Genomic DNA, 21,570 nt, shown 5'->3' with positions numbered 1-21,570 from the left:
GTTACAGCAGAAACTAGTAGTTTATAACCAAAGCATAGTTACAGCAGAAACAGACATGCTAGTGTTTATAACCAAAGCATAGTTACAGCAGAAACAGACATGCTAGTGTTTATAACCAAAGCATAGTTACAGCAGAAACAGACATGCTAGTGTTTATAACCAAAGCATAGTTACAGCAGAAACAGACATGCTAGTGTTTATAACCAAAGCATAGTTACAGCAGAAACAGACATGCTAGTGTTTATAACCAAAGCATAGTTACAGCAGAAACAGACATGCTAGTGTTTATAACCAAAGCATAGTTACAGCAGAAACAGACATGCTAGTGTTTATAACCAAAGCATAGTTACAGCAGAAACAGACATGCTAGTGTTTATAACCAAAGCATAGTTACAGCAGAAACAGACATGCTAGTGTTTATAACCAAAGCATATACAGCAGAAACAGACATGCTAGTGTTTATAACCAAAGCATAGTTACAGCAGAAACAGACATGCTAGTGTTTATAACCAAAGCATAGTTACAGCAGAAACAGACATGCTAGTGTTTATAACCAAAGCATAGTTACAGCAGAAACAGACATGCTAGTGTTTATAACCAAAGCATAGTTACAGCAGAAACAGACATGCTAGTGTTTATAACCAAAGCATAGTTACAGCAGAAACAGACATGCTAGTGTTTATAACCAAAGCATAGTTACAGCAGAAACAGACATGCTAGTGTTTATAACCAAAGCATAGTTACAGCAGAAACAGACATGCTAGTGTTTATAACCAAAGCATAGTTACAGTAGAAACAGACATGCTAGTGTTTATAACCAAAGCATAGTTACAGCAGAAACAGACATGCTAGTGTTTATAACCAAAGCATAGTTACAGCAGAAACAGACATGCTAGTGTTTATAACCAAAGCATAGTTACAGCAGAAACAGACATGCTAGTGTTTATAACCAAAGCATAGTTACAGCAGAAACAGACATGCTAGTGTTTATAACCAAAGCATAGTTACAGCAGAAACAGACATGCTAGTGTTTATAACCAAAGCATAGTTACAGCAGAAACAGACATGCTAGTGTTTATAACCAAAGCATAGTTACAGCAGAAACAGACATGCTAGTGTTTATAACCAAAGCATAGTTACAGCAGAAACAGACATGCTAGTGTTTATAACCAAAGCATAGTTACAGCAGAAACAGACATGCTAGTGTTTATAACCAAAGCATAGTTACAGCAGAAACAGACATGCTAGTGTTTATAACCAAAGCATAGTTACAGCAGAAAAGACATAGTTTATAACCAAAGCATAGTTACAGCAGAAACAGACATGCTAGTGTTTATAACCAAAGCATAGTTACAGCAGAAACAGACATGCTAGTGTTTATAACCAAAGCATAGTTACAGCAGAAACAGACATGCTAGTGTTTATAACCAAAGCATAGTTACAGCAGAAACAGACATGCTAGTGTTTATAACCAAAGCATAGTTACAGCAGAAACAGACATGCTAGTGTTTATAACCAAAGCATAGTTACAGCAGAAACAGACATGCTAGTGTTTATAACCAAAAAGTTACATAGTTTATAACCAAAGCATAGTTACAGCAGAAACAGACATGCTAGTGTTTATAACCAAAGCATAGTTACAGCAGAAACAGACATGCTAGTGTTTATAACCAAAGCATAGTTACAGCAGAAACAGACATGCTAGTGTTTATAACCAAAGCATAGTTACAGCAGAAACAGACATGCTAGTGTTTATAACCAAAGCATAGTTACAGCAGAAACAGACATGCTAGTGTTTATAACCAAAGCATAGTTACAGCAGAAACAGACATGCTAGTGTTTATAACCAAAGCATAGTTACAGCAGAAACAGACATGCTAGTGTTTATAACCAAAGCATAGTTACAGCAGAAACAGACATGCTAGTGTTTATAACCAAAGCATAGTTACAGCAGAAACAGACATGCTAGTGTTTATAACCAAAGCATAGTTACAGCAGAAACAGACATGCTAGTGTTTATAACCAAAGCATAGTTACAGCAGAAACAGACATGCTAGTTTATAACCAAAGCATAGTTACAGCAGAAACAGACATGCTAGTGTTTATAACCAAAGCATAGTTACAGCAGAAACAGACATGCTAGTGTTTATAACCAAAGCATAGTTACAGCAGAAACAGACATGCTAGTGTTTATAACCAGAAAAGCATAGTAACCAAAGCATACAGCAGAAACAGACATGCTAGTGTTTATAACCAAAGCATAGTTACAGCAGAAACAGACATGCTAGTGTTTATAACCAAAGCATAGTTACAGCAGAAACAGACATGCTAGTGTTTATAACCAAAGCATAGTTACAGCAGAAACAGACATGCTAGTGTTTATTACAGCAGAGCAAACAGACATGCTAGTGTTTATAACCAAAGCATAGTTACAGCAGAAACAGACATGCTAGTGTTTATAACCAAAGCATATAGCTAGTGTTTATAACCAAAGCATTACAGCAGAAACAGACATGCTAGTGTTTATAACCAAAGCATAGTTACAGCAGAAACAGACATGCTAGTGTTTATAACCAAAGCATAGTTACAGCAGAAACAGACATGCTAGTGTTTATAACCAAAGCATAGTCACAGCAGAAACAGACATGCTAGTGTTTATAACCAAAGCATAGTTACAGCAGAAACAGACATGCTAGTGTTTATAACCAAAGCATAGTTACAGCAGAAACAGACATGCTAGTGTTTATAACCAAAGCATAGTTACAGCAGAAACAGACATAGTTACAGCATAGAAACAGACAGACATAGTGTTTATAACCAAAGCATAGTTACAGCAGAAACAGACATGCTAGTGTTTATAACCAAAGCATAGTTACAGCAGAAACAGACATGCTAGTGTTTATAACCAAAGCATAGTTACAGCAGAAACAGACATGCTAGTGTTTATAACCAAAACAGACAGCAGAAACAGACATGCTAGTGTTTATAACCAAAGCATAGTTACAGCAGAAACAGACATGCTAGTGTTTATAACCAAAGCATAGTTACAGCAGAAACAGACATGCTAGTGTTTATAACCAAAGCATAGTTACAGCAGAAACAGACATGCTAGTGTTTATAACCAAAGCATAGTTACAGCAGAAACAGACATGCTAGTGTTTATAACCAAAGCATAGTTACAGCAGAAACAGACATGCTAGTGTTTATAACCAAAGCATAGTTACAGCAGAAACAGACATGCTAGTGTTTATAACCAAAGCATAGTTACAGCAGAAACAGACATGCTAGTGTTTATAACCAAAGCATAGTTACAGCAGAAACAGAAACAGACATAGTTACAGCAGAAGTAGTTTATAACCAAAGCATAGTTACAGCAGAAACAGACATGCTAGTGTTTATAACCAAAGCATAGTTACAGCAGAAACAGACATGCTAGTGTTTATAACCAAAGCATAGTTACAGCAGAAACAGACATGCTAGTGTTTATAACCAAAGCATAGTTACAGCAGAAACAGACATGCTAGTGTTTATAACCAAAGCATAGTTACAGCAGAAACAGACAGCTAGTTTATAACCAAACAGACAGAAACAGACATAGTGTTTATAACCAAAGCATAGTTACAGCAGAAACAGACAGACATATACAGCAGAAACAGACATGCTAGTGTTTATAACCAAAGCATATAACAGAAACAAAGCTAGTGTTTATAGCATAGTCACAGCAGAAACAGACATGCTAGTGTTTATATAAGTTACAGCAGAAACAGACATGCTAGTGTTTATAACCAAAGCATAGTTACAGAAACAGACATGCTAGTGTTTATAACCAAAGCATAGTTACAGCAGAAACAGACATGCTAGTGTTTATAACCAAAGCATAGTTACAGCAGAAACAGACATGCTAGTGTTTATAACCAAAGCATAGTTACAGCAGAAACAGACATGCTAGTGTTTATAACCAAAGCATAGTTACAGCAGAAAAACAGTTTATAACCAAAGCATAGTTACAGCAGAAACAGACATGCTAGTGTTTATAACCAAAGCATAGTTACAGCAGAAACAGACATGCTAGTGTTTATAACCAAAGCATAGTTACAGCAGAAACAGACATGCTAGTGTTTATAACCAAAGCATAGTTACAGCAGAAACAGACATGCTAGTGTTTATAACCAAAGCATAGTTACAGCAGAAACACAGCTAGTGTTTATAACCAAAGCATAGTTACAGCAGAAACAGACATGCTAGTGTTTATAACCAAAGCATAGTTACAGCAGAAACAGACATGCTAGTGTTTATAACCAAAGCATAGTTACAGCAGAAACAGACATGCTAGTGTTTATAACCAAAGCATAGTTACAGCAGAAACAGACATGCTAGTGTTTATAACCAAAGCATAGTTACAGCAGAAACAGACATGCTAGTGTTTATAACCAAAGCATAGTTACAGCAGAAACAGACATGCTAGTGTTTATAACCAAAGCATAGTTACAGCAGAAACAGACATGCTAGTGTTTATAACCAAAGCATAGTTACAGCAGAAAAACAGACATACAGCAGAAACAGACTAGTAGTTTATAACCAAAGCATAGTTACAGCAGAAACAGACATGCTAGTGTTTATAACCAAAGCATAGTTACAGCAGAAACAGACATGCTACTAGTGTTTATAACCAAAGCATAGTTACAGCAGAAACAGACATGCTAGTGTTTATAACCAAAGCATAGTTACAGCAGAAACAGACATGCTAGTGTTTATAACCAAAGCATAGTATAACAAAGCATAGAAACAGAAACATGCTAGTGTTTATAACCAAAGCATAGTTACAGCAGAAACAGACATGCTAGTGTTTATAACCAAAGCATAGTTACAGCAGAAACAGACATGCTAGTGTTTATAACCAAAGCATAGTTACAGCAGAAACAGACACAGTGTTTATAACCAAAGCATAGTTACAGCAGAGTAGTGTTTATAACCAAAGCATAGTTACAGCAGAAACAGACATGCTAGTGTTTATAACCAAAGCATAGTTACAGCAGAAACAGACATGCTAGTGTTTATAACCAAAGCATAGTAGTACAGCAGAAACAGACATGCTAGTGTTTATAACCAAAGCATAGTTACAGCAGAAACAGACAGCTAGTTTATAACCAAAGCATAGTTACAGCAGAAACAGACATGCTAGTGTTTATAACCAAAGCATAGTTACAGCAGAAACAGACATGCTAGTGTTTATAACCAAAGCATAGTTACAGCAGAAACAGACATGCTAGTGTTTATAACCAAAGCATAGTTACAGCAGAAACAGACATGCTAGTGTTTATAACCAAAGCATAGTTACAGCAGAAACAGACATGCTAGTGTTTATAACCAAAGCATAGTTACAGCAGTAGAAACAGACATGCTAGTGTTTATAACCAAAGCATAGTTACAGCAGAAACAGACATGCTAGTGTTTATAACCAAAGCATAGTTACAGCAGAAACAGACATGCTAGTGTTTTTATACAGCAGAAACAGACAGCTAGTGTTTATAACCAAAGCATAGTTACAGCAGAAACAGACATGCTAGTGTTTATAACCAAAGCATAGTTACAGCAGAAACAGACATGCTAGTGTTTATAACCAAAGCATAGTTACAGTTACAGAAACAGACATGCTAGTGTTTATAACCAAAGCATAGTTACAGCAGAAACAGACATGCTAGTGTTTATAACCAAAGCATAGTTACAGCAGAAACAGACATGCTAGTGTTTATAACCAAAGCATAGTTACAGCAGAAACAGACATGCTAGTGTTTATAACCAAAGCATAGTTACAGCAGAAACAGACATGCTAGTGTTTATAACCAAAGCATAGTTACAGCAGAAAACAGACATAACTAGTGTTTATAACCAAAGCATAGTTACAGCAGAAACAGACATGCTAGTGTTTATAACCAAAGCATAGTTACAGCAGAAACAGACATGCTAGTGTTTATAACCAAAGCATATAACCAAAGCATAGTGTTTATAACAGTTACAGCAGAAACAGACATGCTAGTGTTTATTTATAACAGCAGAAACAGACATGCTAGTAGTATAACCAAAGCATAGAAGCAGAAACAGACATGCTAGTGTTTATAACCAAAGCATAGTTACAGCAGAAACAGACATGCTAGTGTTTATAACCAAAGCATAGTTACAGCAGAAACAGACATAGTTTATAACCAAACAGTTACAGCAGAAACAGAAACAGTTACACAGAAACAGACATGCTAGTGTTTATAACCAAAGCATAGTTACAGCAGAAACAGACATGCTAGTGTTTATAACCAAAGCATAGTTACAGCAGAAACAGACATGCTAGTGTTTATAACCAAAGCATAGTTACAGCAGAAACAGACATGCTAGTGTTTATAACCAAAGCATAGTTACAGCAGAAACAGACATGCTAGTGTTTATAACCAAAGCATAGTTACAGCAGAAACAGACATGCTAGTGTTTATAACCAAAGCATAGTTACAGCAGAAACAGACATGCTAGTGTTTATAACCAAAGCATAGTTAGTGTTTATAACCAAAGCATTACAGCAGAAACAGACATGCTAGTGTTTATAACCAAAGCATAGTTACAGCAGAAACAGACTAGTGTTTATAACCAAAGCATAGTTACAGCAGAAACAGACATGCTAGTGTTTATAACCAAAGCATAGTTACAGCAGAAACAGACATGCTAGTGTTTATAACCAAAGCATAGTTACAGCAGAAACAGACATGCTAGTGTTTATAACCAAAGCATAGTTACAGCAGAAACAGACATGCTAGTGTTTATAACCAAAGCATAGTTACAGCAGAAACAGACATGCTAGTGTTTATAACCAAAGCATAGTTACAGCAGAAACAGTGTTTATAACCAAAGCATAGTTACAGCAGAAACAGACATGCTAGTGTTTATAACCAAAGCATAGTTACAGCAGAAACAGACATGCTAGTGTTTATAACCAAAGCATAGTTACAGCAGAAACAGACATGCTAGTGTTTATAACCAAAGCATAGTTACAGCAGAAACAGACAGCTAGTGTTTATAACCAAAGCATAGTTACAGCAGAAACAGACATGCTAGTGTTTATAACCAAAGCATAGTTACAGCAGAAACAGACATGCTAGTGTTTATAACCAAAGCATAGTTACAGCAGAAACAGACATGCTAGTGTTTATAACCAAAGCATAGTTACAGCAGAAACAGACATGCTAGTGTTTATAACCAAAGCATAGTTACAGCAGAAACAGACATGCTAGTGTTTATAACCAAAGCATAGTTACAGCAGAAACAGACATGCTAGTGTTTATAACCAAAGCATAGTTACAGCAGAAACAGACATGCTAGTGTGTTTATAACCAATGCTAGCATAGTTACAGCAGAAACAGACATGCTAGTGTTTATAACCAAAGCATAGTTACAGCAGAAACAGACATGCTAGTGTTTATAACCAAAGCATAGTTACAGCAGAAACAGACATACAGCAGAAACAGCTAGTGTTTATAACCAAAGCATAGTTACAGCAGAAACAGACATGCTAGTGTTTATAACCAAAGCATAGTTACAGCAGAAACAGACATAACCAAAGCATAGTTACAGCAGAAACAAGACATGCTAGTGTTTATAACCAAAGCATAGTTACAGCAGAAACAGACATGCTAGTGTTTATAACCAAAGCATAGTTACAGCAGAAACAGACATGCTAGTGTTTATAACCAAAGCATAGTTACAGCAGAAACAGACATGCTAGTGTTTATTATAACCAGAAAAGCATAGTTTTAACCAAACAGTTACAGAAACAGACACTAGTGTTTATAACCAAAGCATAGTTACAGCAGAAACAGACATGCTAGTGTTTATAACCAGAAACAGCATAGTTTATAACCAAAGCATAGTTACAGCAGAAACAGACATGCTAGTGTTTATAACCAAAGCATAGTTACAGCAGAAACAGACATGCTAGTGTTTATAACCAAAGCATAGTTACAGCAGAAACAGACATGCTAGTGTTTATAAGCATAGTTCACAGCAGAAAAGACATAGTGTTTATAAGAACACAGAAACAGACATGCTAGTGTTTATAACCAAAGCATAGTTACAGCAGAAACAGACATGCTAGTGTTTATAACCAAAGCATAGTTACAGCAGAAACAGACAACAGTTTATAACCAAAGCATAGTTACAGCAGAAACAGCTAGTGTTTATAACCAAAGCATAGTTACAGCAGAAACAGACATGCTAGTGTTTATAACCAAAGCATAGTTACAGCAGAAACAGACATGCTAGTGTTTATAACCAAAGCATAGTTACAGCAGAAACAGACATGCTAGTGTTTATAACCAAAGCATAGTTACAGCAGAAACAGACATGCTAGTGTTTATAACCAAAGCATAGTTACAGCAGAAACAGACATGCTAGTGTTTATAACCAAAGCATAGTTACAGCAGAAACAGACATGCTAGTGTTTATAACCAAAGCATAGTTACAGCAGAAACAGACATACAGCTAGTGTTTATAACCAAAGCATAGTTACAGCAGAAACAGACATGCTAGTGTTTATAACCAAAGCATAGTTACAGCAGAAACAGACATGCTAGTGTTTATAACCAAAGCATAGTTACAGCAGAAACAGACATGCTAGTGTTTATAACCAAAGCATAGTTACAGCAGAAACAGACATGCTAGTGTTTATAACCAAAGCATAGTTACAGCAGAAACAGACATGCTAGTGTTTATAACCAAAGCATAGTTACAGCAGAAACAGACATGCTAGTGTTTATAACCAAAGCATAGTTACAGCAGAAACAGACATGCTAGTGTTTATATAACCAGAAACAGACATAGTTTATAACCAAACAGCAGCAGAAACAGACATGCTAGTGTTTATAACCAAAGCATAGTTACAGCAGAAACAGACATGCTAGTAGTGTTTATAACCAAAGCATAGTTACAGCAGAAACAGACATGCTAGTGTTTATAACCAAAGCATAGTTACAGCAGAAACAGACATGCTAGTGTTTATAACCAAAGCATAGTTACAGCAAAGAACACAGACATGCTAGTGTTTATAACCAAAGCATAGTTACAGCAGAAACAGACATGCTAGTGTTTATAACCAAAGCATAGTTACAGCAGAAACAGACATGCTAGTGTTTATAACCAAAGCATAGTTACAGCAGAAACAGACATGCTAGTGTTTATAACCAAAGCATAGTTACAGCAGAAACAGACATGCTAGTGTTTATAACCAAAGCATAGTTACAGCAGAAACAGACATGCTAGTGTTTATAACCAAAGCATAGTTACAGCAGAAACAGACATGCTAGTGTTTATAACCAAAGCATAGTTACAGCAGAAACAGACATGCTAGTGTTTATAACCAAAGCATAGTTACAGCAGAAACAGACATGCTAGTGTTTATAACCAAAGCATAGTTACAGCAGAAACAGACATGCTAGTGTTTATAACCAAAGCATAGTTACAGCAGAAACAGACATGCTAGTAGTAGTTACAGCAGAAATAACCAAAGTTTATAACCATAGTTACAGTTACAGCAGAAACAGACATGCTAGTGTTTATAACCAAAGCATAGTTACAGCAGAAACAGACATGCTAGTGTTTATAACCAAAGCATAGTTACAGCAGAAACAGACATGCTAGTGTTTATAACCAAAGCATAGTTACAGCAGAAACAGACATGCTAGTGTTTATAACCAAAGCATAGTTACAGCAGAAACAGACATGCTAGTGTTTATAACCAAAGCATAGTTACAGCAGAAACAGACATGCTAGTGTTTATAACCAAAGCATAGTTACAGCAGAAACAGACATGCTAGTGTTTATAACCAAAGCATAGTTACAGCAGAAACAGACATGCTAGTGTTTATAACCAAAGCATAGTTACAGCAGAAACAGACATGCTAGTGTTTATAACCAAAGCATAGTTACAGCAGAAACAGACATGCTAGTGTTTATAACCAAAATAGTTACAGCAGAAACAGACATGCTAGTGTTTATAACCAAAGCATAGTTACAGCAGAAACAGACATGCTAGTGTTTATACAGTTACAGCAGAAACAGACATGCTAGTGTTTATAACCAAAGCATAGTTACAGCAGAAACAGACATGCTAGTGTTTATAACCAAAGCATAGTTACAGCAGAAACAGACATGCTAGTGTTTATAACCAAAGCATAGTTACAGCAGAAACAGACATGCTAGTGTTTATAACCAAAGCATAGTTACAGCAGAAAAACAGTGTTTATAACCAAAGCATAGTTACAGCAGAAACAGCTAGTGTTTATAACCAAAGCATAGTTACAGCAGAAACAGACATGCTAGTGTTTATAACCAAAGCATAGTTACAGCAGAAACAGACATGCTAGTGTTTATAACCAAAGCATAGTTACAGCAGAAACAGACATGCTAGTGTTTATAACCAAAGCATAGTTACAGCAGAAACAGACATGCTAGTGTTTATAACCAAAGCATAGTTACAGCAGAAACAGACATACTAGTGTTTATAACCAAAGCATAGTTACAGCAGAAACAGACATGCTAGTGTTTATAACCAAAGCATAGTTACAGCAGAAAGAAACAGACATGCTAGTGTTTATAACCAAAGCATAGTTACAGCAGAAACAGACATGCTAGTGTTTTATAACCAAAGACATACTAGTGTTTATAGTTACAGCAGAAACAGACATGCTAGTGTTTATAACCAAAGCATAGTTACAGCAGAAACAGACATGCTAGTGTTTATAACCAAAGCATAGTTACAGCAGAAACAGACACTAGTGTTTATAACCAAAGCATAGTTACAGCAGAAACAGACACATAACCAAAGCTAGTGTTTATAACCAAAGCATAGTTACAGCAGAAACAGACATGCTAGTGTTTATAACCAAACATAGACACAGACATGCTAGTGTTTATAACCAAAGCATAGTTACAGCAGAAACAGACATGCTAGTGTTTTATAACCAAAGCATAGTTACAGCAGAAACAGACATGCTAGTTTATAACCAAAGCATAGTTACAGAAACAGACATGCTAGTGTTTATAACCAAAGCATAGTTACAGCAGAAACAGACATGCTAGTGTTTATAACCAAAGCATAGTTACAGCAGAAACAGACATGCTAGTGTTTATAACCAAAGCATAGTTACAGCAGAAACAGACATGCTAGTGTTTATAACCAAAGCATAGTTACAGCAGAAACAGACATGCTAGTGTTTATAACCAAAGCATAGTTACAGCAGAAACAGACATGCTAGTGTTTATAACCAAAGCATAGTTACAGCAGAAACAGACATGCTAGTGTTTATAACCAAAGCATAGTTACAGCAGAAACAGACATGCTAGTGTTTATAACCAAAGCATAGTTACAGCAGAAACAGACATGCTAGTGTTTATAACCAAAGCATAGTTACAGCAGAAACAGACATGCTAGTGTTTAGCATAGTTTACATAGTTTATAACCAAAGCATAGTTACAGCAGAAACAGACATGCTAGTGTTTATAACCAAAGCATAGTTACAGCAGAAACAGACATGCTAGTGTTTATAACCAAAGCATAGTTACAGCAGAAACAGACATGCTAGTGTTTATAACCAAAGCATAGTTACAGCAGAAACAGACATGCTAGTGTTTATAACCAAAGCATAGTTACAGCAGAAACAGACATAGCTAGAAACAGACATGCTAGTTTATATAACCAACAGACATACATAGTGTTTATAACCACAGCATAGAAACAGACACAGACATGCTAGTGTTTATAACCAAAGCATAGTTACAGCAGAAACAGACATGACTAGTGTTTATAAGTTACAGCAGAAACAAAGCTAGTGTTTATAACCAAAGCATTCACAGCAGAAACAGACATGCTAGTGTTTATTATAACAGCAGAAACAACAGCTAGTGTTTATAACCAAAGCATAGTTACAGCAGAAACAGACATGCTAGTGTTTATAACCAAAGCATAGTTACAGCAGAAACAGACATGCTAGTGTTTATAACCAAAGCATAGTTACAGCAGAAACAGACATGCTAGTGTTTATAACCAAAGCATAGTTACAGCAGAAACAGACATGCTAGTGTTTATAACCAAAGCATAGTTACAGCAGAAACAGACATGCTAGTGTTTATAACCAAAGCATAGTTACAGCAAAGAAACAGACATGCTAGTGTTTATAACCAAAGCATAGTTACAGCAGAAACAGACATGCTAGTGTTTATAACCAAAGCATAGTTACAGCAGAAACAGACATGCTAGTGTTTATAACCAAAGCATAGTTACAGCAGAAACAGACATGCTAGTGTTTATAACCAAAGCATAGTTACAGCAGAAACAGACATGCTAGTGTTTATAACCAAAGCATAGTTACAGCAGAAACAGACATGCTAGTGTTTATAACCAAAGCATAGTTACAGCAGAAACAGACATGCTAGTGTTTATAACCAAAGCATATAGTTACAGCAGAAACAGACATGCTAGTGTTTATAACCAAAGCATAGTTACAGCAGAAACAGACAACAGACAGCAGCTAGTGTTTATAACCAAAGCATAGTTACAGCAGAAACAGACATACTAGTGTTTATAACCAAAGCATAGTTACAGCAGAAACAGACATGCTAGTGTTTATAACCAAAGCATAGTTACAGCAGAAACAGACATGCTAGTGTTTATAACCAAAGCATAGTTACAGCAGAAACAGACATGCTAGTGTTTATAACCAAAGCATAGTTACAGCAGAAACAGACATGCTAGTGTTTATAACCAAAGCATAGTTACAGCAGAAACAGACATGCTAGTGTTTATAACCAAAGCATAGTTACAGCAGAAACAGACATGCTAGTGTTTATAACCAAAGCATAGTTACAGCAGAAACAGACATGCTAGTGTTTATAACCAAAGCATAGTTACAGCAGAAACAGACAAACTAGTGTTTATAACCAAAGCATAGTTACAGCAGAAACAGACATGCTAGTGTTTATAACCAAAGCATAGTTACAGCAGAAACAGACATGCTAGTGTTTATAACCAAAGCATAGTTACAGCAGAAACAGACATGCTAGTGTTTATAACCAAAGCATAGTTACAGCAGAAACAGACATGCTAGTGTTTATAACCAAAGCATAGTTACAGCAGAAACAGACATGCTAGTGTTTATAACCAAAGCATAGTTACACAGCAGAAACAGACATGCTAGTGTTTATAACCAAAGCATAGTTACAGCAGAAACAGACATGCTAGTGTTTATAACCAAAGCATAGTTACAGCAGAAACAGACAGCATAGTTGCAGAAACAGTGTTTATAACCAAAGCATAGTTACAGCAGAAACAGACATGCTAGTGTTTATAACCAAAGCATAGTTACAGCAGAAACAGACATGCTAGTGTTTATAACCAAAGCATAGTTACAGCAGAAACAGACATGCTAGTGTTTATAACCAAAGCATAGTTACAGCAGAAACAGACATGCTAGTGTTTATAACCAAAGCATAGTTACAGCAGAAACAGACATGCTAGTGTTTATAACCAAAGCATAGTTACAGCAGAAACAGACATGCTAGTGTTTATAACCAAAGCATAGTTACAGCAGAAACAGACATGCTAGTGTTTATAACCAAAGCATAGTTACAGCAGAAACAGACATGCTAGTGTTTATAACCAAAGCATAGTTACAGCAGAAACAGACATGCTAGTGTTTATAACCAAAGCATAGTTACAGCAGAAACAGACATGCTAGTGTTTATAACCAAAGCATAGTTACAGCAGAAACAGACATGCTAGTGTTTATAACCAAAGCATAGTTACAGCAGAAACAGACATGCTAGTGTTTATAACCAAAGCATAGTTACAGCAGAAACAGACATGCTAGTGTTTATAACCAAAGCATAGTTACAGCAGAAACAGACATGCTAGTGTTTATAACCAAAGCATAGTTACAGCAGAAACAGACATGCTAGTGTTTATAACCAAAGCATAGTTACAGCAGAAACAGACATGCAGCATAGTTACAGCAGAAACAGACATGCTAGTGTTTATAACCAAAGCATAGTTACAGCAGAAACAGACATGCTAGTGTTTATAACCAAAGCATAGTTACAGCAGAAACAGACATGCTAGTGTTTATAACCAAAGCATAGTTACAGCAGAAACAGACATGCTAGTGTTTATAACCAAAGCATAGTTACAGCACAGAAACAGACATGCTAGTGTTTATAACCAAAGCATAGTTACAGCAGAAACAGACATGCTAGTGTTTATAACCAAAGCATAGTTACAGCAGAAACAGACATGCTAGTGTTTATAACCAAAGCATAGTTACAGCAGAAACAGACATGCTAGTGTTTATAACCAAAGCATAGTTACAGCAGAAACAGACATGCTAGTGTTTATAACCAAAGCATAGTTACAGCAGAAACAGACATGCTAGTGTTTATAACCAAAGCATAGTTACAGCAGAAACAGACATGCTAGTGTTTATAACCAAAGCATAGTTACAGCAGAAACAGACATGCTAGTGTTTATAACCAAAGCATAGTTACAGCAGAAACAGACATGCTAGTGTTTATAACCAAAGCATAGTTACAGCAGAAACAGACATGCTAGTGTTTATAACCAAAGCATAGTTACACAGAAACAGACATGCTAGTGTTTATAACCAAAGCATAGTTACAGCAGAAACAGACATGCTAGTGTTTATAACCAAAGCATAGTTACAGCAGAAACAGACATGCTAGTGTTTATAACCAAAGCATAGTTACAGCAGAAACAGACATGCTAGTGTTTATAACCAAAGCATAGTTACAGCAGAAACAGACATAACTAGTGTTTATAACCAAAGCATAGTTACAGCAGAAACAGACATGCTAGTGTTTATAACCAAAGCATAGTTACAGCAGAAACAGACATGCTAGTGTTTATATAGTTACACAGAAACAGCATGCTAGTGTTTATAACCAAAGCATAGTTACAGCAGAAACAGACATGCTAGTGTTTATAACCAGAAACAGACATAGTTTATAACCAACAGTTACAGCAGAAACAGACATGCTAGTGTTTATAACCAAAGCATAGTTACAGCAGAAACAGACATGCTAGTGTTTATAACCAAAGCATAGTTACAGCAGAAACAGACATGCTAGTGTTTATAACCAAAGCATAGTTACAGCAGAAACAGACATGCTAGTGTTTATAACCAAAGCATAGTACAGCAGAAACAGACAGCAGTTTATAACCAAAGCATAGTTACAGCAGAAACAGACATGCTAGTGTTTATAACCAAAGCATAGTTACAGCAGAAACAGACAGAAACAGAAACAGACATGCTAGTGTTTATAACCAAAGCATAGTTACAGCAGAAACAGACACAGTGTTTATAACCAAAGCATAGTTACAGACATGCTAGTGTTTATAACCAAAGCATAGTTACAGCAGAAACAGACATGCTAGTGTTTATAACCAAAGCATAGTTACAGCAGAAACAGACATGCTAGTGTTTATAACCAAAGCATAGTTACAGCAGAAACAGACATGCTAGTGTTTTATAACCAAAGCATAGTATACAGCAAAACAGACATGCTAGTGTTTATAACCAAAGCATAGTTACAGCAGAAACAGACATGCTAGTGTTTATAACCAAAGCATAGTTACAGCAGAAACAGACATGCTAGTGTTTATAACCAAAGCATAGTTACAGCAGAAACAGACATGCTAGTGTTTATAACCAAAGCATAGTTACAGCAGAAACAGACATGCTAGTGTTTATAACCAAAGCATAGTTACAGCAGAAACAGACATGCTAGTGTTTATAACCAAAGCATAGTTACAGCAGAAACAGACATGCTAGTGTTTATAACCCAACAGCATAGTTACAGCAGAAACAAACATGCTAGTGTTTATAACCAAAGCATAGTTACAGCAGAAACAGACATGCTAGTGTTTATAACCAAAGCATAGTTACAGCAGAAACAGACATGCTAGTGTTTATAACCAAAGCATAGTTACAGCAGAAACAGACATGCTAGTGTTTTTATAACCAAAGCATAGTTACAGCAGAAACAGACATGCTAGTGTTTATAACCAAAGCATAGTTACAGCAGAAACAGACATGCTAGTGTTTTATAACCAAAGCATAGTTACAGCAGAAACAGACATGCTAGTGTTTATAACCAAAGCATAGTTACAGCAGAAACAGACATGCTAGTGTTTATAACCAAAGCATAGTTACAGCAGAAACAGACATGCTAGTGTTTATAACCAAAGCATAGCATAGTTACAGCAGAAACAGACATGCTAGTGTTTATAACCAAAGCATAGTTACAGCAGAAACAGACATGCTAGTGTTTATAACCAAAGCATAGTTACAGCAGAAACAGACATGCTAGTGTTTATAACCAAAGCATAGTTACAGCAGAAACAGACATGCTAGTGTTTATAACCAAAGCATAGTTACAGCAGAAACAGACATGCTAGTGTTTATAACCAAAGCATAGTTACAGCAGAAACAGACATGCTAGTGTTTATAACCAAAGCATAGTTACAGCAGAAACAGTTACACACAGCTAGTGTTTATAACCAAAGCATAGTTACAGCAGAAACAGACATGCTAGTGTTTATAACCAAAGCATAGTTACAGCAGAAACAGACATGCTAGTGTTTATAACCAAAGCATAGTTACAGCAGAAACAGACATGCTAGTGTTTATAACCAAAGCATAGTTACAGCAGAAACAGACATGCTAGTGTTTATAACCAAAGCATAGTTACAGCAGAAACAGACATGCTAGTGTTTATAACCAAAGCATAGTACACAGCAGAAACAGACACAGTGTTTATAACCAAAGAACACAGAAACAGACATGCTAGTGTTTATAACCAAAGCATAGTTACAGCAGAAACAGACATGCTAGTGTTTATAACCAAAGCATAGTTACAGCAGAAACAGACATGCTAGTGTTTATAACCAAAGCATAGTTACAGCAGAAACAGACATGCTAGTGTTTATAACCAAAGCATAGTTACAGCAGAAACAGACATGCTAGTGTTTATAACCAAAGCATAGTTACAGCAGAAACAGACATGCTAGTGTTTATAACCAAAGCATAGTTACAGCAGAAACAGACATGCTAGTGTTTATAACCAAAGCATAGTTACAGCAGAAACAGACATACTAGTGTTTATAACCAAAGCATAGTTACAGCAGAAACAGACATGCTAGTGTTTATTTATAGTTACAGCAGAAACAGACATACTAGTGTTTATAACCAGTTACAGCAGAAACAGACATGCTAGTGTTTATAACCAAAGCATAGTTACAGCAGAAACAGACATGCTAGTGTTTATAACCAAAGCATAGTTACAGCAGAAACAGACATGCTAGTGTTTATAACCAAAGCATAGTTACAGCAGAAACAGACATGCTAGTGTTTATAACCAAAGCATAGTTACAGCAGAAACAGACATGCTAGTGTTTATAACCAAAGCATAGTTACAGCAGAAACAGACATGCTAGTGTTTATAACCAAAGCATAGTTACAGCAGAAACAGACATGCTAGTGTTTATAACCAAAGCATAGTTACAGCAGAAACAGACATGCTAGTGTTTATAACCAAAGCATAGTTACAGCAGAAACAGACATGCTAGTGTTTATAACCAAAGCATAGTTACAGCAGAAACAGACATGCTAGTGTTTATAACCAAATAACCAAAGCATAGTTACAGCAGAAACAGACATGCTAGTGTTTATTACAGCAGAAACAGACATAGTAGTGTTTATAACCAAAGCATAGTTACAGCAGAAACAGACATGCTAGTGTTTATAACCAAAGCATAGTTACAGCAGAAACAGACATGCTAGTGTTTATAACCAAAGCATAGTTACAGCAGAAACAGACATGCTAGTGTTTATAACCAAAGCATAGTTACAGCAGAAACAGACATGCTAGTGTTTATAACCAAAGCATAGTTACAGCAGAAACAGACATGCTAGTGTTTATAACCAAAGCATAGTTACAGCAGAAACAGACATGCTAGTGTTTATAACCAAAGCATAGTTACAGCAGAAACAGACATGCTAGTGTTTATAACCAAAGCATAGTTACAGCAGAAACAGACATGCTAGTGTTTATAACCAAAGCATAGTTACAGCAGAAACAGACATGCTAGTGTTTATAACCAAAGCATAGTTACAGCAGAAACAGACATGCTAGTGTTTATAACCAAAGCATAGTTACAGCAGAAACAGACATGCTAGCAGTGTTTATAACCAAAGCATAGTTACAGCAGAAACAGACATGCTAGTGTTTATAACCAAAGCATAGTTACAGCAGAAACAGACATGCTAGTGTTTATAACCAAAGCATAGTTACAGCAGAAACAGACATGCTAGTGTTTATAACCAAAGCATAGTTACAGCAGAAACAGACATGCTAGTGTTTATAACCAAAGCATAGTTACAGCAGAAACAGACATGCTAGTGTTTATAACCAAAGCATAGTTACAGCAGAAACAGACATGCTAGTGTTTATAACCAAAGCATAGTTACAGCAGAAAGCATAGTTACACACAGACTAGTGTTTATAACCAAAGCATAGTTACAGCAGAAACAGACTAGTGTTTATAACCAAAGCATAGTTACAGCAGAAACAGTGTTTATAACCAAAGCATAGTTACAGCAGAAACAGACACACTAGTGTTTATAACCTAGTGTTTATAACCAAAGCATAGTTACAGCAGAAACAGACATACTAGTGTTTATAACCAAAGCATAGTTACAGCAGAAACAGACATGCTAGTGTTTATAACCAAAGCATAGTTACAGCAGAAACAGACATGCTAGTGTTTATAACCAAAGCATAGTTACAGCAGAAACAGACATGCTAGTGTTTATAACCAAAGCATAGTTACAGCAGAAACAGACATGCTAGTGTTTATAACCAAAGCATAGTTACAGCAGAAACAGACATGCTAGTGTTTATAACCAAAGCATAGTTACAGCAGAAACAGACATGCTAGTGTTTATAACCAAAGCATAGTTACAGCAGAAACAGACATAGTTACAGCAGAAACAGACATGCTAGTGTTTATAACCAAAGCATAGTTACAGCAGAAACAGACATGCTAGTGTTTATAACCAAAGCATAGTTACAGCAGAAACAGACATGCTAGTGTTTTATAACCAAAGCATAGTTACAGCAGAAACAGACATGCTAGTGTTTATAACCAAAGCATAGTTACAGCAGAAACAGACATGCTAGTGTTTTATAACCATAACAGCAGAAACAGACATATAGTGTTTATAACCAAACAGTTACAGCAGAAACAGACATGCTAGTGTTTATAACCAAAGCATAGTTACAGCAGAAACAGACATGCTAGTGTTTATAACCAAAGCATAGTTACAGAAACAGAAACAGACATAGTTACAGAAACAGACATAGTGTTTATAACCAAAGCATAGTTACAGCAGAAACAGACATGCTAGTGTTTATAACCAAAGCATAGTTACAGCAGAAACAGACATGCTAGTGTTTATAACCAAAGCATAGTTACAGCAGAAACAGACATGCTAGTGTTTATAACCAAAGCATAGTTACAGCAGAAACAGACATGCTAGTGTTTATAACCAAAGCATAGTTACAGCAGAAACAGACATACTAGTGTTTATAACCAAAGCATAGTTACAGCAGAAACAGACGGTAGTGTTTATAAGTAAGGTTTATAACAGTAGAAAAGACATAGTTTATAACCAAAGCATAGTTACAGCAGAAACAGACATGCTAGTGTTTATAACCAAAGCATAGTTACAGCAGAAAACAGACATGCTAGTGTTTATAACCAGTGTTTATAGTTACAGCAGAAACAGACATGCTAGTGTTTATAACCAAAGCATAGTTACAGCAGAAACAGACATGCTAGTGTTTATAACCAAAGCATAGTTACAGTAGAAACAGACATGCTAGTGTTTATAACCAAAGCATAGTTACAGCAGAAACAGACATGCTAGTGTTTATAACCAAAGCATAGTTACAGCAGAAACAGACATACTAGTGTTTTATAACCAAAGCATAGTTACAGCAGCAAAACAGACATGCTAGTGTTTATAACCAAAGCATATAGCAGAAAACAGACACAGTAGAAACAGACATACAGCAGAAACAGTGTTTATAACCAAAGCATAGTTACAGCAGAAACAGACATGCTAGTGTTTATAACCAAAGCATAGTTACAGCAGAAACAGACATGCTAGTGTTTATAACCAAAGCATAGTTACAGCAGAAACAGACATGCTAGTGTTTATAACCAAAGCATAGTTACAGTAGAAACAGACATGCTAGTGTTTATAACCAAAGCATAGTTACAGCAGAAACAGACATGCTAGTGTTTATAACCAAAGCATAGTTACAGTAGAAACAGACATACTAGTGTTTATAACCAAAGCATAGTTACAGCAGAAACAGACATGGTAGTGTTTATAACCAAAGCATAGTTACAGTAGAAACAGACATGCTAGTGTTTATAACCAAAGCATAGAAACAGACATACTAGTGTTTATAACTAAAGCATAGTTACAGCAGAAACAGACTAGTGTTTATAACCAAAGCATAGTTACAGCAGAAACAGACATGCTAGTGTTTATAACCAAAGCATAGTTACAGCAGAAACAGACATGCTAGTGTTTATAACCAAAAGCATAGTGTTTACAGCATAGAAACAGACAGACATAGTGTTTATAACCAAAGCATAGTTACAGCAGAAACAGACATGAAACAGACTAGTGTTTATAACCAAAGCATAGTTACAGCAGAAAACAGACATGCTACAGTGTTTATAACCAAAGCATAGTTACAGCAGAAACAGACATGCTAGTGTTTATAACCAAAGCATAGTTACAGCAGAAACAGACATGCTAGTGTTTATAACCAAAGCATAGTTACACAGAAACAGACATACTAGTGTTTATAACCAAAGTATAGTTACAGCAGAAACAGACACAGTGTTTATAACCAAAGTATAAACAGAAACATACTAGTGTTTATAACCAAAGCATAGTTACAGCAGAAACAGACATGTTAGTGTTTATAACCAAAGCATAGTTACAGTAGAAACAGACATGCTAGTGTTTATAACCAAAGCATAGTTACAGTAGAAACAGACATGCTAGTGTTTATAACCAAAGTATAGTTACAGTAGAAACAGACATGCTAGTGTTTATAACCAGCAGAAAAGACATGTGAAAGTTACAGTTCACAGAAACAGACATGCTAGTGTTTATAACCAAAGTATAGTTACAGCACAAAACAGACATGCTAGTGTTTATAACCAAAGCATAGTTACAGTAGAAACAGACATATAACCAAAGCTAGTGACATGCTTTATAACCAAAGTATAGTTACAGTAGAAACAGACATTCACAGAAAACAAACAGTGTTTATAACCAAAGCATAGTTACAGCAGAAACAAACATGCTGAAGTGTTTTATAACCAAAGCCTACAGTTACAGCAGAAACATTACATGCCAGTGCTTCATAACCAAAGCATAG

This window comes from Tachypleus tridentatus, chromosome 10, assembly GCF_004210375.1.
Source record: "Tachypleus tridentatus isolate NWPU-2018 chromosome 10, ASM421037v1, whole genome shotgun sequence".
Lineage (NCBI taxonomy): Eukaryota > Metazoa > Arthropoda > Merostomata > Xiphosura > Limulidae > Tachypleus > Tachypleus tridentatus.
Note: the sequence above shows the minus strand (reverse complement) of the source record.